At 37.7% G+C, this 24,151-nt stretch overlaps 1 protein-coding gene and 1 pseudogene across 2 annotated transcripts in view; one reads left to right on the top strand and one right to left on the bottom strand.

Moving 5' to 3' along the window:
• Positions 1-24,151, bottom strand: part of PARD3B (par-3 family cell polarity regulator beta) — a 1,231,823-nt gene that overhangs the window by 931,464 nt on the left and 276,208 nt on the right. The gene's annotated exons all lie outside the window — the stretch shown is intronic.
• Positions 455-22,499, top strand: LOC130021130 (alpha-endosulfine-like; annotated as a pseudogene).

Raw genomic sequence — 24,151 nt, 5'->3', positions numbered from 1 at the left:
AATGAATAGAGTGGGAACAACAACAAGAAAGAGTCAGCAACCGAAGGGGAAGAGGTTGGTCTTGTGACAGGGACAGACTAAATGATGTCAAGAGATGGAGATTCATGTGCGAAAGAAACAAGTATGAACAGAGCTTAACACTTTGAAAAATGGGCAGAACAGCTGGGGCCACAGGAACCCAAATCATGGTTTGAGGAGATTGATGAGGCAGGCAGCATAACACTTTGTAGTACACATTAAAGGTTTTGGTCTTTATCTAAAGAGCAATGGGAAATCATGAAAAAAAAAAAAAAACGCCAAGCAAGAGGAAACTCTGGTCTGAAGTGCATGTTAAGAGATCATTGTTACTGTCATAAGGGAAATGAATGGCAAACAGAAAACAGCAGCTAGCACACCATCCATTACGGGGATAGTGCAGAAATCCTGGCAGGAGCTGGCAGCTTGAACGCGAGTGATGGAAGCAAAGTCAGTAAGAAAGATCCACGAGGATCAACAGGATGCACCAACAAGTTGGTGATGAGAGCAAAGATGGATGGCCTCCTTGTTTCAGTTCTAAAAGTCACTATTTATTCCATCACACTCGACATTTCAGATTTGTTCAACACTGTGCTTTACTGCTATTATCCAAGTTCAACCAACTGGCAAAACATACATATTCTACCCAAAATTACATCTTAGGTTTACACTCCTCTCCATTTCACTGTCAGTGACTTAGCTCAGTTCGTATTAATACTTGTCCTAAATGTTTTACATCTCTGCAGTTTTGCTCAATTCCAGTACAATAGTCACCTTTCAGTCAGTGATTAAAAATACACACATACAGATAACTACTTCATGCCACTGCTCCAAAATATTCAGTGGCTCCCAACTTCCAACAGAATAAATTACCATGTAATAATATCCTACACAGTAAAACTTCTTTACAAAATTCTATTTTAAGCCACAAAAAGGAAAATAGTGCATAATGATGGTTTTGAGGATGACAAGGTTTCAGATATCATGATTTAAATACACATAAACCTTCATACTTCTTTCTCTTAAACTCCTATTTCCCTACTTCATCTACTAGTGTGTAGTCAAGGGACATACGTGCTAACCAAATGTCACGATGTCTAAATGTTCATGAGTTTTATATACAAAGGGGGAAAATTGAGTAGACTATTCTTATTTCAAATGCTCTAAAACTATTAAAGTTTTTTAATCACTACTGGGTAAATCGACACTCTATTCCTCAATTTGTTTAATTCTGGATTTCAACTTGTTAAAACTCACTTTGATTCTTCATACTCCTCATTAATTTGAAGTCAACTTTGCTTCAACAATTACGGGTATTTCATTTGATTAAATTATTATCTCCATTTGGTAAGTCTGCTGCCATGTGTACATAAGAAAATATTTTTGTCCGTTTTTGTTCTCATAGGTGTGTTATCATCTACTCCCTTGTCTTTCCTAGATGAGAAGCTAACTCATGCTTTACCCATCTCGATTAAGTAAACTTTCTCCTTGAAATCACTTAGACCCATTCCATGGAATAATCAAACATAAATATAATCTTTATTTTCTGGCTTTACGCTTTCCCTCAGAATGTATCTGTCCTCTGAGGACACACACACAGAAAGAGAGAGAGAGAGAGAGAGAGAGAGAGAGAGAGAGAGAGATCACAAATTGTAACTGTGCATTCCAACTTCCCCACATGATCTTCATTGCCTTTGCTTTCATTTGTGTTCCTACTATGGTGGCTCAGTGCTTTGATATTGGTGCTGTGTCTCATGTTAATGGTTAGAAAATTTCCCACAACAACATGATGCTTGCCATAACCATGCTGCTGGACCCAAACGAGGCAATTTCACTCAGGGCACTTCAGAGGTGGGCAGGTGAGATCCCCCCCACCCCAGCCCCAAGGAACCCAGCCACGGCAGCCACAAATCTGCAGAACCCAACTGCTGCGCTGCTCACAGCCATTCTCCACACACTCGGACCTAGCCTCACCCGTGAAACTCTTCCTGGACTGTGCAGCCCCAAATGTGGTCACATAATACTTCAAACCACACACCCAAGCCATATTCCAAGATCATGCCACCACACTTGATAGGGTTTAAAGTAGGAGGCAAACAACCTTAGAGGGAAATATTATATTATTTTGGTTCTGCTTTGGGGCAGGGATTGGTGTTCAAGATGAAAACACCCAAAATATGATAGCGGGAAGGTGTAATGGTAGCAGGATTGGTGTTTGAACATCAAATGTAATAAAATATTTTGAACTGCTTTATAAAATAAAATTTTAAAAAAAATTCTCACACTCCAACTCTAACTATGGAATGGTAGCTAAGTTTTACTATGCAAAGAGCAAAGTTGACAATTATGTTCTGTCTAGAGGCAAAATAAAAGAATATGCTTAGAAAATGTGGGGTCATGAATCTAGAATCTAATTTTGCTTTTGAGAAATGGCTTATTTGCCTACCTAACCCCTAACATAAATATTACAAATGGCATTCAGACTAACACAAAACAACAAAAACCTTCTATCACTAACAGTCTAATGCTATGATCATTAAGAAAATAAAAAGTGAAATTTATCTATTATTCACCTGAGACTAATAAATTTATCCAGAATCTATGTTCAATAAATAGCCAGTGGATTAAAGATCTTTTTCAATTAATGCTAGTCAGCCTATCAAACCACCCTTACAAACGCTCAAGGCTTTCAATTCCCAACCTGCTCAGTCTTGCAACTCCCAAAGCTGAAAAACCATCGACATCTGTAATTGCTATCTAAAGTGTATCATTTCAATACCCAAAAAAAACTCAAGAGATTATGTCATTCAGTAATATTCTTGCAGAAAAGGTCAAATATCAACCACGTTTTATGTTAAAAAAAATCATACTACATTTTTGCTATTTGCAGTTTTTTCTAGAAAGCAAAGTTACTAAGTTCCAGAGTTTCTGCTGACACATAAGTGAATGAAAGAAAAGCAATTTTCTACCCAAACTGCTAAATATGAAAATGCTCTCTTCTCAGTCTAGTAGTTCAGGATTGTGGGAAATACACAATTACTACCTCCAGCCCCAGCCACACAATAAGTCTTCACTGTCACTGTCACTGTCACTGTCCTCCCGTTGTTCATCGATTTGCTTGAGTGGGCCCAGTAACGTCTCCATTGTGACAATTGTTACTGTGTTTGGCATATCAAATACGTCATGGTGGCTGCGCACAAGGAAACACCCTACTGCTGTTCTATCGCTCCAGCCCAATGAGTCTTAGTGCTTTAAATATGTTGTTTGATTTATCTCCTCAGATGGGAGCTTCTAGAATGTTGAGGACAGCTTCCAGAGAGAAAAACCCTCTGAAAGAACCAGAACACATAACTGATTGTACATGATTACTACTTGGGGCTTTAATCAGATTAGTGAGCAGGTCTACACACACTGAAGAGAAGACAGGATCAGCCTGATGAATCTCAGTTGAGTCAGGAAGGCTTCCATGGGTGAGAATCCTGGTTTGAAGCATAGAAGCTCCTGGGTTCTCTTTGGTTTACTAATACCATCTAAATATCCAAGGAAAAGCTAATGAACCTAGAATCTACAGATCTTCAACTACAATGATGATATTCCCTTTAAGAAGTAATCTGGGTGTTGAAAGAGGTGATATTACATGAATACTTAGGTTACCAATCAATTTTTACTATCATTATTAGGTATACCTATTATTAATTCTTAATATAACAGATTTCACTGCAAAAGGAAGAAGTTTGTAAAATAACTCAAGGTGAGTGCTTAAACTTCCTAAAATTATTTTGCAGTATTCTCATATTTTGAAAAACATATGTCACATATCAGGTTAAATTGGCACTTACAAAGTAATTTACTTTTATAACTAGACAAAAATTTATCCAACAAAATTTTCCTCAATAAACATAATTATGTGGCCAGAGAGGTATGATAGGAGTTATAGCGACCCCAGATTTCAGCTGACCCCAGTTCAATCCAGATAATCAGTCCCCCTGGTGGCACAGAGTCAGGAGTAAATCCTGAGTACCCTGAATATGGCCCCCAAACAAAACAAAAGCCATAATTAAATATATTTGAAAACCTTACAAGTTATCTTAAACTAGAAATTCAGCAACCATTTTTGTTGACAATAAGAAAGAAAACTATTCATTTGAAGGATGTGCATCGGTATTTTAAATCCTCTAGAGATTGCCTAAACTACAATAAAAATAGTAATAAAGTGTCTGGAGAGCATTCAGTAAAACATTTCTTCAGAAAATATTATCATAAATTGAAAGATACTTATTAATCTTTGCAAGTAGAAATGCCACACTATCACCCCTTATAACTAAGTGTAAATAACTGGAGAGAAATACTAAGTATACAAAAACAGCAGCAAGTTATATTTATCAAATTCTGACTGTGTCTTTTAAAAGTATACAACATGATAAAATGATAAATTTCACATTTAGGGCATTGCAAAGATGCTATTGCTGTTTTCAGGGTGACCTATTGCTATGGCCCAATATCATAGTAAAGGGGTTTTCTTTAGGAAAATGGCACACCTAGATTGAATGTAATCTCTCCTAGAAATACACATCGAAAAACCCTCAATGTGATGGCATTAGGAGGTCAACCCTTAGAGAACTGACAAAGTCACTACTTTTATGAATTAGATTGTGGCCCTTTTAAAAGATGTCCATAGAGTACCATAATTCTTCTAATATTTGAAGTATATTATCTCTCCCAGAACCTTAGACTTCTATATCTCTGTAACTCTGATAAATAAGTTTCTGTTGTTCATAAGTTGCCCAGTTTATAGCATGTTTACTTTGACAGTACAAATGACCTTATCACCTGAGAAGAAATCAAATGAGACCAGGTACCCTTTGAGTTCGTGAAATAACAGTGTGCTCGACTGAGGAAACAGAATATATAAAAGATACTATTTGGGGAATTGGGGAGACAGCTCCAAGAGATACATGGAGCAAATTTATTTCATGTAAAGTCCCCCAACTCTCTTCAACCCACCATAGACATATATCATTTGGTGTGGCCAGGTGGCCCTGAAGTACTGCAGGGTGATCCCCTAATAACCTAAGCAGCACCCCATCACTAAACAAAATGATAAGCCATGAGGACTACTACACCACTGGTCTCATTGCTGCCAACACACACTCCCAGCTCCAATGGGGAGGCCTTTATTAAAGTAAAACGAAACAAAAAAATAATTTTAAAACTGAAAATTGAAACTGCATCACTGTCACTGGTATGAGTATAGTAAGAATGTGAAAAGCAATGGAAAACAAAGTAAAGGTATCCATAAATTCCTACAACTTTATAAACACCAGGTTTTACTCTGGGTACAGTTCTGGGCAGGAAGTAGCACAATCTTACTGCCAATTATAAGGCGGCATTTGAGACAGAATGTGGGAGAATGAAGAGAAAATAGTACTACTGGGAAAAGGAAAAACAAAGAGAAAGGCTAAGAGTTCCCTCTAATGGTACATGAAAAAGATAATAGTGATGTCTACAACTGTTCAAGGTAGCAATGGAATTATAAAAAGCATTTGGATTCTGGAACTATGTTCAAGATAAAGTAAACTTTAGATCTCACAGTAAAGCCAAATCCAACTGACATTTTTAAATAATCAACTTGGGAAACCTAGGAAGTGACTCAGCATACAGAGCAGTGTGCATGTATGGTGCTCTGGGTTTAATCCCCAATACTGCCAAAAATCTCTATACTGTCATTCTCAGTATATGTGCCTAAATGAATTAAAAAGCTTAGGCACTCTAACTTTGGGGCCAGAGAGATAGTACAGCAGGTAGGGTCCCCATCTTGCATGCGGCCAACCTAAGGTCAATCCTCAGCATCCCATATGGTCCACTAAGCTTCTCAGGAATGATCCATGAGTACAGAGCTAAGAGTCAGCCCTGAGCATTGCCGGATGTGGTTAAAAAAAAAAAACCCTAAAGTAAATAGTCACCTTTGGGACTGGAGATATAATAAAGGGATTAATATATCTGCCTTGCATATATCCAATTCTGGTTTTGTCCTAAGAACTGCAGATGGTCCCTCAAACACTGACAATAGTAAGCCCTGAGCATTGCTGACTGTGATCCAAATCCACCCCTCACAGAAAGGAATCATCTATACCCAATTGGTTAGTTTTAGGACTTTATTAAAAGAAATCATTGATATGTTGATTCATAACCATTTCTCTATTCAGTATCCCCCAAATTATAGGAAAATTATTTCAATTTTAATGAATTAAATGCACATAAGTAAAAAGTCAAACTAATATAATCACCCATTTTTCATAAGCATTCAAGGTGAGAGACTTGCTAAAGAATAGGAGTTAGTTCTGAAAATAATTAAAGATGTATTTTATAACATTTATTTTTAGTAAGTGCTTTTTAGATGTAGCAATTTTACTTTGTTTCATATAAATTCAACTAAACACATTCTATTTGTTTAATTTCAATGAGATATAAAAATCTGATCTGCAAAACTCAGTATTCCTGTAATTTTATGAATAATTTGAAGTTTACATAATTAACATTTAATCTTTCATTTACTGCAAATATAAGATCTTATATTTTCTTAAAAATATTCTTCCTGTGTCCTTTTATGAAAATATAAATTAGAACTTCCCTTAAAGTTGTGTCTTCTAAAAAAATAACACCTGTATAATAAAATTCAACATATTTTCAATAAAATCACAAATCTTAAAACCGCAAATAGTTATGCCTCTGAACCCTCATCAACTGGCATCAACTACAGTCATTTATTCACTGAATTAGACTTTTTCCAGTCACTACTTACTTTCTCTGCAAAGACTAAGCAAATAACAGTAAATCGGTTACTGTGGTTACAATACTTGATCCACAGAATTAAGAAAATTTTAACTGCTTCAGTTCTGAGTCTAATTAAGAAGATAAAGACGATATATTATGTAATTTTGCCTCTTGAAGGGATATTATATTGGAAAACATCTCCGTTGGCAAAATTCAAGAATTTTGTCACTATCTACTATCACAAGAAGCATTGTTATTGTTTATAATAGTGTTTAGTGGGTGCTAGTAGTTATTTGGAAGTAATCTAAAATTTTCCATATTCAGTATGACCTTGACAGAAAAAAATCAAAAGTCACATCTACACTTGTTTTACTAAGACACAGACAAAGAAAAATAAACACATATTATTATAAAATATCAACTTTGGGGTCCGAAGCTATTGTGAGCAACATTATAAAAATAATACATGAAAGACTACTTCAGAAAATGTTTTGATTCCTATCATAGTAAAATTATAAGAATTGTACAATAAGCACATATTATATAGGTGGTCAGTAGACTTTTATAAAGCCTCCCTCAAAAAGTTATATAAGAAAAGAATTGCCCCTTTCATATACAAACATCCATGACATCAAAATGCAATACCGTATAATAATAAAATCCATAGCTGTAAGGGGATGCTTTTTAAAAGCAGAAAAATGTGCCTTTAAATTAAACACAGCAATTTTATAGGGTTCATTGACAAACCATAATAAACCACTAAGACATTGTATTGTGTAGGAAAATTCTCTTATTATTTTCAAAGGGCAAAAATTTCCTGAAAGCAAAGCTGGCAAAGCTATCTAGAAGGGTCTGTGAACAGCACACCTCATCAAGCAAGTACAGATTAAGTCACAGAAATGTAGGAGTGGTACCCAATCCATGCTTACACACTTACACACTCCAACTGAGGAACTCAAAACAAAAGACAAAAATGGAACCCATTTTGAAATGGAAGGAGAAAAAAAATCTATAAATTACTATAATTACTTTAATAGCCATTTCAGAAAGGATACTAACAAAAGCCTGGCTTCCTCATGCATGCACACAGGCCTGCTCTAAGCCTTAAGAGGGCCCAAGCTATTCTTATCTACAATTCTTACCTAACACCAGCTATTTGCTAAACAATGAGCCTAATTTATATCATTTCAATTTGGTTCTGATTGGACAATTTTTTTTCCTTTTTCCAACAGAAACATGACAATCTGCAAGTTATTTGTTAGCAAAATCAGAACCAAGGCTATTTGTCAAAATACAGAAGAGATTAAATTTTTCTAAACATATTGTGGTCAATGACAAAAGAGTTACACAGAAACATAGCAGAAAATAAGTGCCTGTCAGTCAGGTGTTAGTATGAGTGGGGGCAGAGAGAGTACAGAGTAAGGGAAAAGTTGGTCCCTGGTCGCACTAGGGTTTCACTAGGGAGTATGAGTAGGTTTAAGTAGGTACCACTACGGGCCCTGTTTTCACAAAGGGGCAAAAATTACTAATTTAAATATAACTCTCAAAACACTTGACTCCTAATGCATCGCATATTTACAAACACTTAATCACTTAATCACTTAACTTCCCGTTAGTCGTCGATTTGCTCGAGCGGGCGCCAGTAAGGTCTCCATTTATCCCTGTTGCGTGCTAGTGTAGCCCAATGGCATCTGTTCGCTCCGGGAACATGAAGGGCCTCAAACCGATCGTTGATGATCTTGACGAAGAAGTCTGACCATCTGGTAGGTGGGCGGCCACGCGGTCTTTTGACATCCCGTGGAATACAATCAGTAACAACGCTAGTCCAGCGGTCGTCTTTAAATCTCATTACGTGACCAGCCCATCTGATTTTCGATACCTTGGCAAATGAGACAGCGTCCCTGATTCTTGATCGTCGACGGATGTCAGAACTCTGGATTCTTTCTCTCATTTGAGTGAAACGTGATATTCCAAGCATAGCTCTTTCTATTCTTCTTTGGGAGACCTGAATGGCATTCTCATCTTGTTTGCGTAGGGCCCAGGTCTCTGAGGCATATGTTAATGCAGGAAGAACAGTGGAATCAAAGAGATGTGCCCGGAGCCGGAGGTTCTTCGTCCTCTTAGCTATTTCTTCGACGTTCTTGAAGGCGTTCCAAGCCGCTCTCTTCCTCCTGTGCAGCTCGGGTGCCAGGTCATTTGTCATGTTGACCTCTCGACCTAGGTACACATAGCTGTTGCATTCAGAGATGGTCAATCCATTGAGAGCGAATGGGGCGTCAGGAACAAGGCTGTTTCTCATAAACATTGTCTTCGTAAGATTCCACACTCACGGTCAAAGTCGGCCAGCATTTGTGCCGCTTGATGTTTGTTGGTATTAAAACAATGTCATCAGCAAAGCGGAGGTGGTGTAGTTGCTGACCATCTATCGTCACTCCCATTTCTTCCCATTCCAGTCGTGGCATGATGTTCTCGAGGGTGGCACTGAAGAGTTTCTGTGAAATGGTATCACCCTGCCGCACCCCTCTCTTGACATCAACGATCACTTCTTTGTAGAATGGTGAGATCCTGGTAGTGAATGCGCAATACAGCTCACGGAGGATCCTGATGTATTGGGCTTGAATGCCCTGATTGGCTAGGGCTTCAATGACCGCTTCCGTCTCAACAGAATCAAAGGCCTTCTTTAAATCAATGAACGTTAAACAGATCGGCATCTTGAACTCCCGAGAAACCTCAATGAGCTTGGTTATCGTGTGGATATGGTCGGTGGTGCTGAATCCTTTGCAGAACCCTGCTTGCTCGCATGGTTGTCCTTCATCTAGTGTTCTGCCAATCCTATTTAGGATGACTCGAGTGAACAACTTGTAGATGACAGACAATAGGCAGATCAGGCGATAGTTGCCAATGTCATAGATGTCTCCCTTCTTGAACAGTAGTACGGTCCTGCTGGTTTTCCACTGGGATGGAACCTTGCATTCAGACAGATAGCGAGTGAAGAGCCGAGCCAGTGTATTGATGAGTACTGACGGCAGGTTCTTCAGGTGTTCAGGTCTGACCTTGTCTGGGCTGGGTGCTGTTTGTTTCTTTACCGACGAAATGGCGTGTCGGATTTCAGAAGGGAGAACGTTGGGAACGACATGTCCATCCTGTGGAATTTGGTATGTTGGCAAGTGGACATGGCTATCGAAGAGATTTGAGTAGAAGTCATGGATAATCTTCTCCATTGCCATTCTGGAAGATGTGATGGATCCATCAGGACGTCGGAGGGCAGTCATCTTGGTCTTGTAGTTGGCGAAGGACAGGCAGGCGTTATGAATACTTTTCCCGGCTTCTGCTGCATCTACCAGTATTCTGCTCTTCTCTCTTTGAGGTCTTCCTTGATTGCATCTCTGCACTGCTTTGCGAGCTCGGACGGTAGCTTGCAGTTGCCTGAGGCATGCGTCAAACCACGCTGGCGAATTAGCTCAAGAGTTTTCGAAGATAGGCAATTTTTTGTGGCTATCTCTCTCTTGGTGTTCCTCGCACATTCATGGAGGTGCTGAACCAGTCGATCGTATTCCTTGTCAATGTTGTCAACAATGGCATCTTCCCATGTTGCCGCAATAGTACCAAAGAGTTCCCAGTTGGTGGTCATTCTGGGAGTTCTCTTTTTGAACTTTGCAGCCCTTTCTCCCCGCTCTGTGAAGTAGAATTTTGCACAAAGGAGACGGTGGTCCGATCCCATTCGAAATTTTGGGACAACAGCGACATCAGTCAGGCAATGCCATCGATTGAATATGATGTGGTCTATTTCGTTGTGGAATCGTCCACCGAGAGACTCCCATGTCCATCGTTTAGATTCTGCCTTCTGGAACTGTGAGTTACCATGAATGGTCTTGGTCGACATGATGAACTCAGACAGTCTCTCACCCTGTTCTTTCCATTCTAGGCCATGGGTCCCAATGTGAAGTTCTTCAGCTGATCTTCTCGGTCCTATCTTGGCATTAAAATCACCCACAATGATCTTGTAGAAGGTGTGGTCTTTTTTATAGAACTTCTCTAGCTCCATGTAGAACTTCTCGATTTCTCTTTCATCGTAATGAGATGTTGGTGGTAGACAATGAAGATAGAAACTGCAGGCAGTGAGCCACATCTATTCAAATGTAAACGTCCGATTCGGGTTGTTAGGCATTTGAATGAATCAATGCTCTTGGCCAAGTTTGTGTTGACAAGGACACGGATGCCTCCAACACCTCTTTTATTGCATGTTCCGAGGAACAATTCTTCTCCAGTGTCGAAAACGGCATGGTGAGATTTGTGCCTTCTTGTCTCCGTCAGACCAATGATGTCGTACTTGATCATTCGCGCTTGTACCATCAGGTCCTCGATGGATGCATCTGATGCTAGTATACGTGCATTGAAAGTACAGATGATCATTTTTGTCTTCCTTCGTTGTGGCAGCCTAGGTCGGCCTTGAGATTTTGTCGGCCTCTCCTTTCTCATTCTTCTCAGTGCTGCCATGTCGGTGAAGCCTTCAGGGTCAGGTGAATGAGACCAGTTGTAGTTACTGGTTTTGGCATATCGAATACACAACGGATAGCTTGCCAGGCTCTTCCGTGCGGGCGGAATACTCTCGGTAGCTTGCCAGTCTTTCCGAGAGGGATAGAGGCTTTTGGGGCAACCTCTAATCACCCGTGTAGGTGTTACCATATTTGAACCCTATCAAATATGGTACAATTCCGGAAGATGGGTATTCAGTGTCTTATGATGTGTCGCGCGGCCTAGGGTCTGGAAAGCGTCCTGGAGTGTGGCGACGGCTGGGTAGTGGAAGTACCCGCTCTGGGGACAGTGCCAGGTGGGGAGTTTGACTGGGGCGGTACACCTGTCAAACGGTAACACAGGTGTCCTAAGGTGAGCTCAGGGAGGACAGAAACCTCCCGTGGAGCAGAAGGCAAAAGCTCGCTTGATCTTGATTTTCAGTACGAATACAGACCGTGAAAGCGGGGCCTCACGATCCTTCTGACCTTTGGGGTTTTAAGCAGGAGGTGTCAGAAAAGTTACCACAGGGATAACTGGCTTGTGGAGGCCAAGCGTTCATAGTGACGTCGCTTTTTGATCCTTTGATGTCGGCTCTTCCTATCATTGTGAAGCAGAATTTACAAACACATTTAAATAATTTAATGAAAGGTGACCAGTACATGGATTTAACCTAGCACACAATCTTAGGATATTGCTATGCTATTTTGAAAACAGAAGCCATAACAGAAAGAATACCCAGCTCAAGCTTTCCTATTGGATTATTATTAACAAATTCTAAATAAACTATGCAAAACCATTTAACCATTTTCTAATTATAATGCCAGGAGTTTACAAAAAAAGTTTATAAAAAAAGAAGAACCTTCCTACTTCAATAGTTTATATGTATATTAGAGATGATTAATTCTTCAATATTTTCAAATATTTTCTCAAACTTTTCAATTTAATTCTTCCTATTATTTTAATAGCATTTATATATGCAATTATAGGATAAAATAAAAACAAATTATATCAATATACTATAGTCCTTCAGATTCCACAAAAAATACATTTAGCTGAGGCTAAATATATAACATGAAACAAAATATAGCAACAACTGTAAATTAGGAGTGAAGCACACTAATATTTTTAATAATGCAGTTTACAAAAATATAAATAATATATACCAAAACAATGGTTGCTTAGGCAACAGGCATGGAAAGCATTTCTTTTAACCTTTTCTTGGAGGAAGCACACTTTTAGTATTAGGTAGGTTTATAATATTTCACTTCCTTATAAGTAGTTATAGTTGTATAATTAGAATATCAATACTTTAAAATGTAGTACTTTAAGCACATGAATCAGATTCAGTTGAAAGCTTTTAAGAATTTGTAGATAAATTCAAATGTATATACAATTCAAAATTAGCAAACAGAGACCTTTCAATTCTTTTTATTTAAATAAGCAATTGTTTGTTATTTTATTATCATATAAAATTTACTATGTGGAATTATGTTCGAAGTTAAAATACAATACAAATACAATTTTCAAATTTTTAAGAAAAGACAAGCACAGAAAACTAGCATCAAGAGTAGAAATTTAATTTACTTGTTTTTAAACATGTCATGTAGTATAGGGAACCATTAATTTAACTGCTTCTTTCAGAACCATTTGTTGGTTACACCAACTGCACTAGCTAGACAAGTTCAATGGGCTCTAAATTGCTTAAATTACACTTGGTTTCATATTCCAGTTCATGAAGTGCCACTAAATATTTCAACCGTTCTTTTTAAGTGTCTTCTAAGGCAAAGCCTACAGGTGTTAGAAGATTCAGGGCCATTTCTTCCATGATTAGTTTGTAGCACAAGGGGACCTGGCAAATGTTCTGTATGTTTAGTTGCATAGTAATGGGAGAAAAAACTTAAAAACACAAAAATAAGTTATATTGGAGAAATGATACAACTGAAAATGATTAAAATTAATAATGTCTTCAACTAGTTGTTTGAAAGTTTTACAACATGATTTGTTTTATTATCAGGGAATAGAGACAAAGAGGGGTCCCAACTATAAAAAGTCTAAATCAGAATTTAGTTTTTCTCAATTCACTGAGAATCCTTCTCAAATTCTACTTATTCTGGAGTAAAAACGTCAACAGATTGTGATGCTTCACTTTTAGAGAATATTAACTTCCCTCCACCAGTATTCCCAGGATCCATTCATTTACCTAACCTGATTCCTTAACATTTTTAGAATTAATTATTTTAATTTGGGTTTCAACCTTCTGTATGGATGGTTCTGTGGTTTAGATATATACATATTCCACATCTCTATACCACCAATCTTTCCAAGGTCCCTTACCCTTGCCCTATTAACCTTGTTTGTTTTTACTCTACCTCGAACTATTACTCTTCTTTCTTATCCTCTTCATTAATCCAATCTATGGCCAAGTATTTGGACCACTTTGATACCCACATCCCCTTGCCATGTTACTTTCTATAAGCAAATAAGTGAGATAACTCAGCATTTGATCTTCTGAAGTACTTCACTGAACATGATATCCACTAGTTTCACCCAAATTGCAGATAATTGCATGATTTCATCAATTCTTACATCTTGAAGCAAAATAGTATTCTATTCTCTGTGTGTGTGTGAAAGCACGCATCATACCATACCTTTATCCACTGTCACTGAACACCAGTGTTGATTTCATATGCTAGCTATTGTACTAAGTGTTGCAGTGAAAAATGGTGTGCTTATGTCCTTTTGAATTAATGTTTTTCTGTCTTGGGGGTAGATACAAAGAAGTGCAATTGCTCAGTCATATAGAAGCTCCATTATATTTTTGGGAAACCACATATTATTTTCTATAGGGACTGAACAAGAAATTCTAACCAGCAGAGGATGAGAGTCCCTTTGTTTTACCACATTCCCACCAAAACAGGTTGTTTCCACTCTTTCTAATAGGCGCCATTCTCATTGTGGGGAGATGGTATCCCATTACCATCTTGATAAAGAAAACCACCTGATAAAGAAAACCTTTTCATATGCCTACTGGAAATCTGTCTGACTTCTTCAATAAAGTGCCTGTACATTTTTTCACTCCATTTTTTTACAGATTTTTTAAAATTTTTGCAGTTGATCTTTGTGAGTGCTTTGCATACCTAGGGTATTAACTTTTTATCTGACGTGTTAAGAACAAACATTTCTTTTCCCGTTGTCTTCATCAATAGCATAGTATTATTGAAAACATCCTTGAGGTCCAAGTCTTGGAGCATTACACCTATGTTTTCCACAATTAATTTAATGAAATTTGGATTACTCTCAAGGTCTTTGATCCACGTTGAATAGATTTTTGTGGAAAGTAGAATATGGAGATCCAGCTTCATTATTTTTTTTTGCATGTGGTTATTATTTTCCCAATACCAGTTGTCAAAGAGGCTGTGCAATTATACGTAGAAAACACTGAAGAGCTCATTTAACAGCTCATAAAAATAATAAACCTATACATCGAAGAAGCAAGGTACACAGTCAATAGACAATTTATTTGTATTTCTATAAGGCAAATAATGAACTAAAAAAAGGAAGAGATCTAAAAAACTACCTCATTCAAAAGAATGCCCTCAAACTTAAAAAACCTGGAAAGCAACTTAGCAAAATATGTGAAAGACCTCTACAATGAAAACTATGCATAGAACAGTAAGTCAGAGGTGGAAATAATTCCATATTCATAAAATATTTTAAAAATCAGTATAGTCAAAATGACAGTCCTACCTAAATTATTGTATAGATTCAATTCAATTTCCATCAAATTTCTAATGTCATACTTTAAGGACCTCAAGGGTTGATAAAACTGTGTGGAATCAAAGAACATTCCAAATAGCCAAAGCCATACTGGAAAATACACAGTACAAAACATCAGTAGACTAACTGACCAATGGATTATATTTGAGAAACCAAAGAAAGATCCCAGATCTATAGTTGACTATTTTTCAACACTTGATTCAAAAGGATTTTGATTGAACTCAATATTGTTTTTTCCCAAACAAGTTCCCAGCTGATACAAATGCTGGTCTGAGAACCAAAGATTAAAATCACATCACCCAGTGAAAGTATTTTCTCATTTCTATTCAACCCTGAAGTCAAACTATTTAAACACCGTGGGATAGATTCCTGTCCTAGTTAATCTAAATTACATACTTCAAGATATAAGTGGATTGGGGGTAAAATCATTGACCTTTCTATAACCTAGAAAATGATTCAGGTGACCTTTAAATTAATTCCTCTTCTTCCCCATATCCCAATGGAGTATTAACCAGAATGACTTAAAATACATCACCTTTTGAAAAAAAAAAGATTTAAAACAAAAAAAGTAAATAACTCAAATAATTCTAAAAGCCAAAACGGTAATACAAATGAGTGAAGTATCCAACGTTAATGAGAGGAGATAGTGGTAACTAGCAGCTGCATAAAGTTCATCTCACCCAAAGGCATTTCAAACTTAAACTAAAAATGCTCAACACATCTATATCAGTCTGACAATCAGGAAGCCACCATGTTGAGATTAAAATTTTAACAAAATTCAGGCACATGTTACGTCCATCCATTAATTCAAGGCTTAAAACATCTAATTAAAACTATCAAAATTTTGAAAAAGGATCTTGCAACAGAGAAAATCTTTTCTGGAAAAAATAAATATCATCACTATAATACTGATTTGCTCGAGCGGGCCCAGTAACGTCTCCATTGGAGACTTTGTTGTTACTGTGTCTGGCATATCGAATACGTCACGGGGAGCTTGCCAGGCTCTGCCGTGCGGGCGAGATACTCTCAGTAGCTTGCCGGGCTCTCCGAGAGGGGCGGAGGAATCGAACTCGGGTCGACCATGTTGGCTGCGTGCAAGGCAAACGCCTTACCCACTGTGAAAAAATCAGTCCAATCTATAATCATGGAAAAGAAGTTGGTCTCATCAACAATTAGTACACATTATCTTTTCACATTGAAATCATATGTATTTGGACAAGACTGGAAGGTCTCTAATATAGTTATATATCTTTACCCAAGTCTGTAAGGCTCCATAATTAAGTAGGGCTATTATCCCTTACAGTACTCCAAATAATTTCAGAGCTCACTGTTCTCAGTGTATGGGACTTGTTCACATGAAATAGTTTTTTTTTAATCTGTTTATGCTTTTATTTGCCACACTCAGCAGTATATGAGGAACCACCTGCCTCTGCACTGGGTTTGGAACTCCCTGTGGTACTCAGAGAACCATGCAATGACAGGGAACAAACCAGGTCCTCTTTAGTGTGAAACATAAGCTTAGTATTTTGAGCTCCCTCCCCAGCCCAGAAATATCTCTGAAGGAGAAAAACCTCAGACAATATATCAGTAAGTCCCAGTATGGACAGTAAAACATTCTTTTAAAAATTAAGTTTATAAATTCCTATAATCCTTTTAAAATCAAGTTTACTTTCTGTAAGATCCATCTTCTTTTTAATCCACTGGAAACTATACTAGAATTTGTTCAGGGAAAAAATGTACGCCTACATTTTGAAGAGTTTTGAGTCTTTGCTAATCTAGTTAGGGAATCAATTTATCTCAGCAAAGTTGCCTACGTGTCAGATCTAAAAAAACATACTTGCACAAAATATTCAGATAAGGGTAGACCTTTAATCAGTAAAACTAAAACTGAAAAACTGCACTACTTCGTAATCAAACACATAATAAACTGACACTCTCTGGATAAGTGTAAATAGTGTATAATGTGGCCTTAGCGAGATTAAATTTAGTTGGTTGGAACAGCAAATATGGTGTTAGTAGTGAAATGCAGTTTCCAGTGCATGCTTCTCTAGGTTGGAAGAGCTAAGAGATACAGATCTAGAAATAAATCAAATCACTGTGCTATCAGGTTGCAAAATATAAGAAGCAAGTTGCACTACAGGAGCCTAATAGTCCAGTAAAGCAAGAAAAGCAGCTGTCAGATATGTTTTGCAAACAGTAATATAATGAAAAGCATATGCCTTTACAAACAATATAAAATGGGTAAGTCATTGTCTGTTACAAGACTTCAAAAAATAAATTAATTAAAACTCCTATGTCCAAATCACTGTAATTGACATCTTTAAAAAAAAATCAATGCACAGCTTAGTCCTAATTCAATGCAAATAATATTTACCTACAAGTGTATGGAGGTGTCAGTTTACTTATATTGTAAAATTAATCTTGTCTCTTAAATTTCCAGGATTTATTTGATTTAGATTTAGAAAATCATTTTTTATTAAATAATTTTTAAAAAAAGACTCTGGGCTCAATGGCAAGATGAGACAATGTGATCAGACAGTAGAAGCAATAACAACATCCACCATGGGCAACAACAACAACAAAAAGAGATTTTGTTCTAATTAAAAGCGTGAATGTTAAGGATATTATAACAGTAAGGTTACATATGTAACAGACACAATATCCTATGCTATATTTACATATCAAGCCATTTTGAAAGTTAACTGACTTTTAGCTCTTAATATGTCACATACAGAGATAAATGATATGAGCATTTTATTAAAACTGAACTAAAAAAATGACATTTACTTTTTGTGTTGTTGTTTTAGGGACACACCCAAATGTGCTCAGGACTTACTCCTGACTGTCTCTGCCCACGGATTGATCATTGTTGTCAGTTTTCAGGGAAACATATGAAATACTGAGGATCTAACTTGAATTTGCTGCATTCAAGGCAATAAAAGGCTTATTCTTTTTTTTTGTTGTTTTATTTTAAAGGCTTATTCTTATACTCTCTCTCTCTCTGGACAAAATTTCATTCTCTAATAAATAAAACTAGATTAATACTCAGCATTAAGGCTTAAATATATTTTTAAATATTAATATATCTGTGGTGAAATAAATATATAATCGCAATACAGTTCATATTAAGAAATCAATAAAAATAAATTTTCTAGTGGGTAAACATAGAAATGAATTTTTTTTAAAAATATGGATTGTGTCAGAGAGATAGCACACCAGGTAGGGCACTTCCTTTGCATGCAGCTAGCCTGGTCAAACTCCAGGACCCCATATAATATGGTCCCGTAAGTACTGCCAGGTGTGACTTAGCTCAGAGAATGCCCTGATTACCAGCAGATGTGGCCTAACAGCTTAAATTAGTTAATACTTCTAATTATTTTTATTTATATAGCCTCTTTAATCCTCAATCATGATAATAAAAATCCCATATATTGTTTAACTACAATTAAAAAGGTTTCCTACTTCATAACACGTCATTATCAGTGAACAGAGAGACTTACAAAAACAAAACTAGCAACGATAAAAAACTATGACAGAATTAAATAGCACTGTAGCACTGTCCTTCCATTGTTCATCAATTTGCTTGAGCGGGCACCAGTAACGTCTCCATTGTGAGACTTGCTGTTACTGTGTTTGGCATATTGAATACACCATGGGGAGCTTCCCAGGCTCTGCCATGCAGGCGGGATGCTCTTCATAGCTTTCCAGGTTCTCCAAGAGGGACAAAGGAATCAAACCTGGGTGGCCATGTGCAAGACAAATGTCCTACCTGCTGTGCTATTGCTCCAGCCCCTCCCCCATAACGCTCCCCTATAACCTTCACCCCAAACCTTCCCCCTATAGCCTTCCCCCACAAACCTACTCCTATAATCCCCCACAACCCTCCCCCTGAAACCCTCCCCTGTAATTCTCCCCTTACTCTCCCTATAACCCTTCCTCTGTAACCCTCCTTGTAACCCTCCCTTGTAATCCTCCCATGTAACCCTCCCCTATTACAGAATTAAATAAGGGGAAAAAATAGTCAATCCAAAGCTGAAGATGCAGCAGAAATCTCAATTCCTTAAAAACCATGAAACTCCAGAACTCATTCAGTGTCCTGACACGGCTAGCATCTGATTCTGCCCTTAACTCCCATGGCTCTGTCTTGGTGGCTATTCTTTCAGCAAGGAAACTGAGAGAAGGTTCAATCTAATAAATCTCGCAGTGTGGTCAGGACATTTCTAGCTTCTAGGGCATCATAAAGCTCAAGTGGCACCAGGTTTCAGAAAAAAATGAAAGATTTAAAAATAAACTCTGGCATTTTCTTTTGGCTAAAATTCAACAGAAAGAACAACATTATCAGGCATGTAATAACTGTTGTCTTAGATTCAATTTTGCAACATAACTGCCTCTAACAATTTCTGTTAATGGTGGTCAAGTTATTTAATCTATGCAAACATTGATTTAGTTTAAAAGACACTTGTAAGCATTAGATTTAAATAGAAAAACAAGTAGAACTAGGGATGTGGCTAGCATATGTAAGGCCCTGGGTTTGACCCCTCTTGTTACATGGTTCCTAGTCCAGCACTGCAGAAAGTAGCCCTCATAGTTCCTGAGCACCACTGGGCTCAACCACCCAAAAAACTAAACCTGTGAAATACCTAGTAAAAACACTGGAATAAAGAATGCACTTGACAATCTGGTAGCTTTTTAGTGACACCAGTATTGCAAGTACAAAGAAATTTGTTCCTGGAAAGTATTAGTTTATTTCAAATGAAGTGACTCAATCAATACCTTCAGTTTCACAAATCCATGCCAAAACAACAATTTTACTTGCATCACTAATGAATGATAAATATTTTGTGAAGGAAAACCATTTTAGCATGACAACTGCGCTAAGTATACATATAATAAAGGTTAAGAGTCAAGTAAAAGCCCAGAGTGACAAAAAACACGGGAGGGAGACATCTATATGAAACATAAATAGAAAACTAGAATATCAGAAAGAAACCTAAAACAACTAAAGCATATATAACCATAAGAGCTATGACAATATCATTTTAAGAGAAAACACTGATCTGCTCTGGTTTTTTAAAAAGAAATACAATGAAAGTACAATAAATGCTTTCTAAAATTCTAAAAGTGAATGCAGATTTCCACTATTTCCATGACTCTCAAAGTGGTGGAATATTTGAGAGGTTTATTAATAATGAACCAGAAAAATTATATTTGCCTCAAAAGTAAAAAGTTGAAGAAAATTTTAATTTCTTCATTAATAAAACAGTTTCAGGATATTAAAAGGAAAACTACAGAGGCCAGATACGAAATGCAATTCATAAAGTCATGATTTTTTAATCATAATATAAAATACTACTCAATATGAGTTTTTCACTTATAAGATGTAATTTTTTCTGACTTTTCCAAATATTCCACTACATGTGTCAAACTACATTTTTAGTTTTCATTTACTCTATATTTTATATAAAAGAGAAAATACCCTGAAAAATCCATGATACTTCCATCATAATTTAAAAGTAAACATTAATATCTTCAAAATGCTACTACCCACTAGTTGAAAAGAGTCATATCACCACCATAATTGCTCATAAATCTCTAGTCTGTTTTTAACATTTATAAATTTATCTACAAGCACATGCATATGTATATTTAATTATAAATGCATATATGCATATGTACAATACACTTTTAAGGTACTTTAATTTCAGTAAGAATATAGTTATATAGCAATCTTATGGAGTGTTTATATTACATTGTATTATTATAACTATTTACATTAACACAAGTAAAATGTACTAATATAGTCTTTAATACAGTAAATCTATCATATCTGTAGGAAAGATTCCATGTATACCATAATCTGTCTTTATATAGATGATAACCAGAGAAAACAGATAATTTTAGTAGTTCCAATAAAGGTCTAAGACACTGAAAAACAATTACAAAAAACAGACAGTTGGCACCCATCGTGCAGGAGGTTGTCAAACAACAAACAAACACTGTCCTCTTTTTTCATCAAATTGCTCGAGTGGGCCCAGTAACATCTCCATTTTGAGACTTTTTGTTACTGTGTTTGGCATAGGCTTTGCCGTGTGGGTGAGATACTCTCGGTTGCTTGCCAGGCTTTCCGAGAGGGGTGGAGGAATTGAACCCGGCTCGGCCAGGCTGGCTGCGCACAAGGCAAATGCCCTACTGCCGTGCTATTGCTCTAGCAGAGGGGAAAGGTATTCTTACAAATTACTGTGGGAACGTAAAATGAATGGCATCTCTATGAAAAAGCTTTAGCAAATGCTATCCAAATTTAACTGTGCAAACTATTTGATATAGCCACTTTCATGCTACTTACACATTTAGATGAAGATATTTTTTGGAAACACATTTAAACAGAAAGAATGTGAATGTTACCAAGAGGGGGAAGTTTATATAAGTTAAATGATCAAACAGCCAAAGTAAATTTTCCAAGATATACGAAATATTTCATAAAGCTTTGAATGTTATGCTTAGTCCTACTGATATACATTTTAAAATATACACATCTTTTGAATATGCCTATAACTTTTCTGGAAAAAAAATCACATTAAAGTACTAAGTTTCTCTTACGGAATTAAACCATGGGTGGCCCATGGAAAAAGGTTTACTTTTTATTTTAAACTTGTCTGAAAGGCTTTAAATCATCATGTATATAGATTGCACTTTAAAAATTAAAATTAAAGTTATGGTCTTCCATCTATGCATTTAATATTGAAAATTCTACAAAAAATAAGAATTAAAATGAATTACAGAAATTGTTTGAATAGTTGTAGTCATGAAGTATTCTGAGAAGACATAAAGAGAGAAAAGGGTGATAAGGAGCATTTGTTACATTGCTGTGAAGATAGAAAGGCAACTGTGCTAAAAAGTGGAAGGAAGGTTGAGTCAAGTCAAGAGCTCTGCAGAAACAGTTACTGAGCCTAGGGAAGCCCGTGCTGTGCCTATGAGCTACTCCCTGTGCAGAAATGATTTTTTTTCCTGAAGAGAATGATAGATGTTGAACCTAGAACCCAAGAATGATGAGAAAGACTTCCATGTCACCCAAATGCCCAAGAGAGTGTGACTGTTTTTCTGCAATCCTGGCAGAGAAATATGCCAAGTAAACTTCTTGTTGGGGACACACAGGTGAATGAAGTTATTCTCCCTGAGAGAGCTGGGAGGCCAAGCTGAAGGCCAAATATTCCTAGGATAAAAGCCTTGTGGTTCCTACATCCTCATGAAGAGACTCCAGAAAGAATAAAAACAATTTGATTCAGGAGATTACAATGAAGAACAAATAGGTGCTCCTTGAGGGTGTGGACAAAAACCTGGTGACTGGCGACCGCATCCTCACCCCACCGGAGCTACCCCAGAGAAAGTCCTGGCTCATTACCAGCAAGCTTGAGGGGTAACATGGCCCCCTTCTTCGCTTCCTAAACTACTGGACTTCTATACATCACCGGCAGGGTGGGAGCTGGCATCTCACCAGTCATGACTGATTCTGTTGGAAGGGTACTGCGAAGTTCAGGTGGTTGAAGGGGCACCCTGAATTCATTTCTTGGTAAATTCAAATTTTCTACATGCTCATTGTAGCCCAGAGAGGAAAGGAGAAACAAGAGACAAGGACTGGAAAATGCTACAGCTTTTTTTTCCTCTTTCCTGTGAGAAACTGTGAGGCATTAGCTGTCCATCTGAAAGAGAGGCCCCAGAATTGTTTAGAATAAGCCTTCAGAAATCGTTGACAAATGCCAGTCCTACAAACTGACTGAACTGGGAATAGTAGCTCGGATGAGCTGTTTTCTGTGCTTCTCAGTGTTCCATCCCTCAAGGTGGCTTTTGCTTCATGTGTCCATTATGACAGGTATGAAGGAGACTCGGGAAGAGAAAGCGGCTTGGTAGCCTTAAGTGACAATGCCCACTTCCCTCCTGCAGCCACTGTCTCTTAGTTTGCCACGGCTCTCTGCTCACATAAAGGTTGGAGAACACTGTTCCCTTGAGGGAGCACTCTCTCCCTCGCCCACCTGAAAGAGGGTCATGGGGTAGGGGGTGAACAGAGCACTGGCATAGAGTCAGGATTCCAGTTCCATTCCACCTCAAGGAAACCACACGTTCCCCAGGCCAGGTTGGGTTGCCTCTCTAGATTTCTAGTTCCTACTTGTAAAATAAAGTTGGCCAGAAACTAGATTGATTCCAAGTCTCAAGTTCAGCCGAAAAACGTTGCTATTCGTTGCACAAGTGAAGATGGCCAATGGGTGGCAGTTCAGAAAGACTGTATAGGGAAAGAGGAATTTGAGGTTCTGGGGTGGGAGAGGTGTAGATTCAGGCCAGAGGGCATCCATAACACAAAGGTGCTAGATATTAGAAGCTTCTAGCCTCTTCTCTATGCTTATTTGGGCCTACAGTCCTGGGATTGTGGACAGGCCAAACTTGTGGTCAGCTGTTGGCCAAGGAGGACATGCTTGGGACTGAATCAGTGGGGCAGTTCTTGGCAGATGTGTTGTTAGAGATAGATGAAAAGGGATGCACTGCACAAGCCTCTAAGGCCTTCCTCCTGCCATGGTGGAGCAACAGGTTCTTGGGGATGATTTATCTGGGAAGGGACCACTCTGAGAAGAGCTGAGTCAGACACAGGGAGAGGGGAAGGCTTGCAGCTGACCTGTAGCTTCTAGTAGATCTGGTGGTTACTAGCTTGGCTTGAATAGTCCTGACTGTAATCTGCTGGGTCAGGGTTAGAGCAGACTATTCAAGAGGGCACAGTCTGTCATTCTTTCTAGCATGTCACCTCACAGATTCTGATCTGCTACATACTAGCCCAGTAACAGTGGAAATGTGCAGAAATGTGCAGCCTCTGTCCTGACTGACAGTTTCTACCTTGGGGTCTGATTTAGACTAGAAAGAATAGTGACACTAGAGTTCCCAAATCCTCTGCCCCCCCCCACCTCTTGTCATTGTATATAATGTGGGTTTTTCTTGCTCCATTGCTCATGCTGTCTTCTTTGGTGTAAAATCCACAAGAAGAGGAAAATGCCAATGCCCTGCATAGTTTTCTCAATTCTCCCAGCAT

This window comes from Sorex fumeus, unplaced genomic scaffold (genome assembly GCF_029834395.1).
Source record: "Sorex fumeus unplaced genomic scaffold, SorFum_2.1 ptg000014l, whole genome shotgun sequence".
In the NCBI taxonomy this organism is placed as follows: Eukaryota; Metazoa; Chordata; class Mammalia; order Eulipotyphla; family Soricidae; genus Sorex; species Sorex fumeus.
This window is presented reverse-complemented; position numbering and strand designations above follow the sequence as displayed.